The 7,390-nt window shown below is 37.8% G+C and overlaps 1 pseudogene; it reads left to right on the forward strand.

The window, feature by feature from the left end:
- The first annotated feature begins 244 nt into the window (after nucleotides 1-244).
- Nucleotides 245-1,100, forward strand: LOC132531328 (AP-2 complex subunit beta-like; annotated as a pseudogene).
- Nucleotides 1,101-7,390: the final 6,290 nt, after the last annotated feature.

Raw genomic sequence — 7,390 nt, forward strand, 5'->3', positions numbered from 1 at the left:
AAACCTACAGTGAGGTATCACCTTAAACCGGTCAGAATGGCCATTATTTAAAATTCTACAAATAAATTATGGAGAGGGGATGGAGAAAAGGGAGCGCTTCTACATTGTTGGTGGGAATGTAAATTGGTGCAGCCATTATAGAAAACAGTATGGAGGTTCCTCAAAAAAATAAAAATAGAGTGGCCATAGGATCCAGCAACCCCTCTCCTGGGCTTATATCCAGACAAAAGTATAATTCAAAAAGATGGACCTCTTGGGGGGAAGGGCTACATAGTCTGGTGGGACAGTCCTTCATCCCACCATCAGTGCCTGCAACCTTTGCTCCTTCACCTACTCCTGCTGTGGTCAGCAGTGGTCTGAATGACCAACTTGAACTCTCTATGGGGATAGTCATGGCACCTGGTGGATATGGGGCTCCTACAACTGTCTGGCTACCTGCAGTAAAGGCTAAAGTCTTGGAGATTTCAGGAACATTTACTCACCTCCAAGGGCACATCTATATGGAAATGAACTTCATGAAGAAAGCTCTGTAGCACATGAGAGATTTGGCAATTCAGTTTAACAAGAATAGCTTTGGTGTCATCCACAGCACTCCTCTGGCCATCCCTACACCACTGATGCCAAACCAGAGCATTGATGTCTCCCTGTGTCTCCACACCTTGGACCCAGTCATGAAGACAGAACCTCTGAACAACCTGCAGGTGGCTGTGAGAAACAATCGTGATATCTTCTACTTCAGCTGCCTCATCCCACTCAATGTGCTTTTTGTAGAAGACGGCAAAATGAAGCACCAGGTCTTCCTTGCAACATGGAAGGATATTCCCAATGAAATGAACTTCAGTTTCAGATTAAGGAAAGTCATTTAAATGCTGACACTGTTTCCAGCAAGTTGCAAAACAACGTTTATACTATTGCCAAGAGGAATGTGGAAGGGCAGGGTATTCTTACCAATCCCTGACTCACTAATGGCATTTGGGTTTTGGCCCAGCTCCATAGCCAGCCAGAAAACCCCAATTACACACTGTCGCCAAAGTGTAGAGCTAGCTCCTGAAGCCTCCCAGTACATCTATCAGGTCTATGACAGCGTTTTGAAAAACTAATAGACTGGTCCGGTGCCCTCAGGCCATCCTGTGATTGGTGCAATCCAAGAACTCTTAACCGGAAGAAATTGTATTGCCGTGTGGAATCTGAACCCAAACACACCAAGGCCACCTGCCATGGTAGTAATGGGTCTGATCTGTGCTAATATTAGGGCACAACCTTTTGGATAGTTTTAGCTATCCGACACTTGAGCATTTGTAACCACAGCTTCAATCACTTCCCGCCTCTTGCCACCTGCTGCTGTCTGTCCTTACTTGTGGGCTTCTCCATCCTGTGCCAGTGGCTGGCATTTTTTAGTGTAATTTGATATTTTGTAATTGAGAGCTCACTTCAAAAGCAGCAAAAGACAAAATATATTTAAGCAAGGAAAAGTGTCCCTGAAAGAAAAATGTTATTTGTTGTGTTTTTTCTACTCAGTTGTTTGAGCATATTATACATATTAGAGTGGTTTTTCAAATATTTTTCACATTTTGTAGGTACACTCTGCTCTCTGTAAATTGTTTCCTTTGCTGTTCAGAGCTTTATAGTTTAATGCAATGTTTTCAATTCTTTTTTTCATTTTCTTTTTTTGCTTTTGCTGCCTGTGCTTTTGTGGTCACATCTAAAAATACATTGCCCATAGCAGGTCAAGAAGTTCCCTCCCCCATATCTTCTTCTAGTAACTTTACAGTTTCCGATCTTTTATTTAATTCTCTAAAACAGTTTGAATTAATTTTTGTATACAGTGTGAGATACAAGTCTAATTTCTTCCTTATGCTTGTGAATATTCAGTTTCCCACGAATTTACTGAAGAGAAGATCCTTTTCTCATTTTATATTCCTGTCACTTTTGTCAAAGATCAATTGATTGTAAATATGTGGATTTATTTCTGAGGTCTGTATGTCTTTCCATTGTTCTATATGTCTGATTTTGTACTGTGACCATACTGCTTTGATTACTATGCTTTGTAGTATAGTTTGAAATTATGAAGAGTGATGCCTTCAGCTTTTCTCTTTGTGCTCAAGATTGCTTTGGACATTTGGGGCCGTTTATGGTTCCATATGAATTTTAATATTTCTTTTTCTATTTTCTGGGCAAACTGCCTTCAGATTTTGACATGGATTGCATGGACTCTATAGATTGCTTTGGATAGTATGGACATTTTTAACAATGTTCATTTATTCAATCTAGTAATATGGGCGATCGTTCCATTTATTTGTGTCTTCTTCAAATTCTTTCATCAGTATTTTATAGTTTGCAGTGTACGGCTCTTTTACATTCCTGGTTAACTTTATTCCTAAATATTTTATTCTTTTGTGTGCTATTGTAAATGGACGTTTTTTAACCTTTTCTGATAGTTTCTGTTGTTAGCATACAGAACCACAAGTGATTTTTATATGTTGATTTTGTGTCATGCTGCTTACTCCATTTATTTATTAGTTTGAACAGTTTTTTGGAAGTGGCATTTTTAGGTTTTTATAGATATAAAAACATGTCATCTGCAAACAGAAAATTTAGGTTTACCTTTATGATTTGGATTTATTTTATTTATTTTTCTTGCCTACTTGCTCTGGTTAGGAATTCCCGTACTATGTTGAAAAGAAGGAGCAAGAATTGTAACCTTGTCTTGGCTGAAACTTAGGAGAAACACTTTTGGGACTGTTAGCTTTGGACCTGTCATATGACTTTTAATGTGTTGAGGTATATTCCTTCTATAGCTAATTTCTTGACAATCTTTATCATGAAAGGAAGTTGGATTTTGTCAAGTAATTTTATGTATCTATTAATATGATATTTTCCCCTTATTCTCATAATGTAATCTATCACATTTATTGGTTTGCATACATTGTGCCATCCTTGCTTCCAGGCATAAATCCCACTTAATCATGGTGAATGAATCCCTTCAATGTGCTGCTGAATTTAGTTTGCCAGTATTTTGAGTGTATTTCATTTATGTTATTCAGGAATGTTGATCTGTACTTTTCTCATTGTGTCCTTTTTTTAAAATTAATTTATTATTGATTTATTTATTTTTAGCTGTGTTGGGTCTTCGTTGCTGCACGCGGGCATTTCTCCATTTGTGGCGAGTGGGGGCTGTTCTTTGTTGCGGTGTGTGGGCTCCTCATTGTGGTGGCTTCTCTTGTTGCAGAGCACAGGCTCTAGGTGCGAGGGCTTAGTAGTTGTGGTGCACAGGCTTAGTTGTACCACAGCATGTGGGATCTTCCCGGACCAGGGATCGAAACCGTGTCCCCTGCATTGGCAGGAGGATTCTTAACCACTGTGCCACGAGGGAAGCCCCCCTTGTCTGGTTTTGGCATTACCCTTGTCTGGGGTAATGCCTCATATGATGGGTTGAAAGCGTTCCCTCCTCTTTAAATTTTTGGAAGTATTTGAGTAGTCTTGGCTTTAATTTCTCTCTAAATATTTGGCATAATTCATGAGAAAAACCATCTGGTCCTGGGATTTTGTTTATTAAGAGGTTTCTCAATACTGTTTCATTCTCTTTACTCATTACTGGTCTGTTCAGGTGTTCTATTTCTTGGTAGGTTGTATGTTTCTATTTTGTCTAAGTAATCCAAGTTATTTGCGTATGATTGTCAATAGTAGTCTCAGATTGTCATTTGTATTTCTGTGGCATCATTGTAATGCCTTTATATGCATGTGTGTGTGTTTATTTATTCATTCATTCATCATTCATTCAACCTCTCTTTTTCTTAGTCTTGCTAACAGTTTGTCAATTTTGTTTATCTTTTCAAAAAAACCCTCCAATATTATTTATCCTTCTACTGTTTTCGTAGTCTCTATTACTTTATTTTTAATTTTTATTGGAGTATAGTTGATGTACAATGTTGTGTTCAGTAAAGTGAATCAGTTATACATATATCCACTCTTTTTTAGATTCTTTTCCCAGTAGATCACTACAGAGTATTGAGTAGAGTTCCCTGTGCTAGACAGTATGTCCTTCCATTACATTTATAACTGCTCTAATCCTTATTATTTATTTCATTCTGCTAATATTGGGCTTAGTTTGTTCTTTTCCTAGTTCCTTTAGTTGTAAAGTTAGGTTCTTTAATTGAGTGTTTTTTCAGAAATAAAAGGTTTTATTACTTATGGTACTGCAAGCGTGAGCATAATATTGTATTGGTTCTCCTTCCCCACACCCAGGTTCCCAGTGGGACGACAGAGAGGGATCCAGTTGAGTGCTATGCATGTACTCGGCTGTGTTACACTGAGGAACACTGAGTTTGAGGACTCCACTGCTTTTAAAATGAGAGGTTAGCAGGTTCCTGTTTGTCTGAGGGAGAGACATTAGCTCATTCCTCAAGGCTGTTCATTACAAACACACTCCCAAGAAATGGCTCAGGTGAAATGCTGTTAGGGCATACATTCTTTTTCTTTCTTTCTTTTGTTTTTTTTTGATTGAAGAATAGTTGGCTTATAATATCACATTACTTTCAGATGTACAACATAATGATTCAGCATTTAAATATATTACAAAATGATCACCTTGATGAGTCTAGTAAACATCTGTCCCCATCCACGGTTACTGCAATATCATGAACCATATTCTTTATTCTGTATATTAAATGCTTGTCAATTTTTATCATATAACTGGAATTTTGTACTTCTTATACCCTTTCACCTGTCTTGTCCAAGACCCACTCCCCTCCCCTTTTGCAACCACCAATTTCTTCACTGTGTCTGTAAGATTTGTTTTGTTGTGTTTGTTTTGTTTTTAGATTACACATATAAGTGAGATCATGTGGAATTTGTCTTTGTCTATGTGACTTACTTCACTGAGCATAATACTTTCTAGGCCCATCCATGTTGTCAAAAATGGCAAGATTTTATCTTTTTATGGCTGAGTAATATATAACTGTATATGTACATTTGTATACACATATATACATATATATGTATCTTCTACATCTATGTATAGATACATGTATATATGTATACATATGTGTATATGTATATATGGATGTGTGTATTCATATGTATGTATGTGTATACATGTGTGTGTGTGTGTGTGTGTGTGTATATATATATATATATCACTTATCCATTTGTCTATCTTTGAACATTTAGGTTTCTACCATATATTGCCTATTGTAAGTTATGTTGCAGTTAACACAGGGGTGCATGTATCTCTTTAGTGTTTTGCTTTTTTTCTCTGGATAAATAACCAAACATGGAATTGCTAACTCATATGGTAGTTTTATTTTTTTATATTTTCAGAACCCTCCGTAATATTTTCAATAGTTGGCTGCACTGATTTACATTCTTAGCAACAGTGCAGGTGAGTGCTCTTTTCTCCACATCCTCAGCAACACTCATTAATGTCAATTTGATGATAGCCATTCTGACACCTGTAAGGTGATCCCTTTTTTGTGGTTTTCATTTGCATTTCCCTCCTGATAATTAGGGATGTTGAGCATGTTTCCATGTGGTTTTTAGCATTTTTTTTGGCAAAATGTGTATTCAGATCCTCTATCCAATTGTTTTTATTTTAGTTATTTTTTAAATTATAATTTATTTACAATATTATATCAGTTCCAGGTGATCTGGGATTTTTTACAAATTACACTTGATTAAATGATTTTGCAAGAGAATGGCTATAATTCCCTATCCTATACAATATATCTTTGTTGCTTATCTATTTTTTGTGTGTGTGTGTGGTACGCGGGCCTCTCACTGTTGTGGCCTCTCCCGTTGCAGAGCACAGGCTCCAGACGCACAGGCTCAGCGGGCATGGCTCACGGGCCCAGCCGCTCTGCGGCATGTGGGATCTTCCCGGACCGGGGCACGAACCCGTGTCCCCTGCATCTGCAGGCGGACTCTCAACCACTGTGCCACCAGGGAAACCCACTTATCTATTTTATACATAGTAATTTGTACCTCTTAAGCCCATACCCCTAATTTGCCCCTCCCCCCTTACCTGTCCCCAATGTTAACCACTAGTTTGTTTATAGATCTGTGAGTCTGTTTCTGTTTTGCATATACATTCATTTGTATTATTTTTAGATTCCACATATAAATGATATCACACAGTATTTGTCTTTCTCTGACTTACTTCATTAAGCATAATATTCTCAAGGTCCATCCACGATGCTGCAAATGGCAGAATTTCATTCTTTTTATGGCTGTGTAATATTCCACTGTACATATATACCATATCTTTTTATCCATTTGTCTGTTCATGGGCATTTCAGTTGGTTTCATATCTTGGCCATTGTCAGTAGTGCTGTTATGCACATTGGGGTTTATGTATCTTTTTGAATTAGTGTTTTCATTTTTTTCCTGGATAGGTACCCAGGAGAGTTATTGATATATCATATGGTAGTTCTACTTTTACTTTTTGAGAAACCTCCATCCTGTTTTCCATAGTGCCTGCAACAATTTACAATCCTACCCACAGTGTACAAGGGTACACTTTTCTCCACATGCTCTCCAAAATTTGGTATTTGTAGACATTTTGATGAGAGCTATTTTGACAGGTGGAGGTTGATATCTCATTGTTGCTTTGAATTGAACTTCTCTAATAATTAGTGATGTTGAGCATCTTTTCATCTGCCTTTTAGCCATCTGTGTCTTCTTTGGAAAGATGTCTATTCATGTCTCCTGACCATTATTGATTGTGTTGTTTGTTCATTTTTTGTGTGTGTGATATTGAGTTGTATGAACCATTTATATATTTTGGATATTAACCTTTTGTCAGTCATATCATTTGCAAATATTTTTTTACACTTTGCATTTTGAATTTTGATTTTGTTGATGGTTTTCATGGCTGTGCAAAAGCTCTTAAACTCTATTTAGCTTCCACTTGTTTATTTCTGCTTTTATTTCTTTTGCCTTAGAGGCCAGATCCCAAAAAATATTGCTACAATTTATGTCAAAGAATGTTCTGCCGGGCTTCCCTGGTGGCGCAGTGGTTGAGAGTCTGCCTGCCGATGCAGGGGACATGGGTTCGTGCCCCGGTCCGGGAGGATCCCACATGCTGCGGAGCAGCTGGGCCCATGAGCCATGGCCGCTGAACCTGCGCGTCTGGAGCCTGTGCTCCACAACGGGAGAGGCCACAACAGTGAGAGGCCCGCTTACTGCAAAAAAAAAAAAAAAAAAGAATGTTCTGCCTATGTTATCTCCTAGGAGTTTTATGGTTTGGTGTATTACATTTAGATCCTTAATCCGTTTTGAATTTTATGTCTGGTGTGAGGAAATGTTCTAAATTCCTTATTTTACATGTAGCCCTCCACTTTTCACAACACCACTTATTGAAGAAACTCTCTTTTCTCCATTGTATATTCTTGCC

This window comes from Lagenorhynchus albirostris, chromosome 1 (genome assembly GCF_949774975.1).
Source record: "Lagenorhynchus albirostris chromosome 1, mLagAlb1.1, whole genome shotgun sequence".
Lineage (NCBI taxonomy): Eukaryota > Metazoa > Chordata > Mammalia > Artiodactyla > Delphinidae > Lagenorhynchus > Lagenorhynchus albirostris.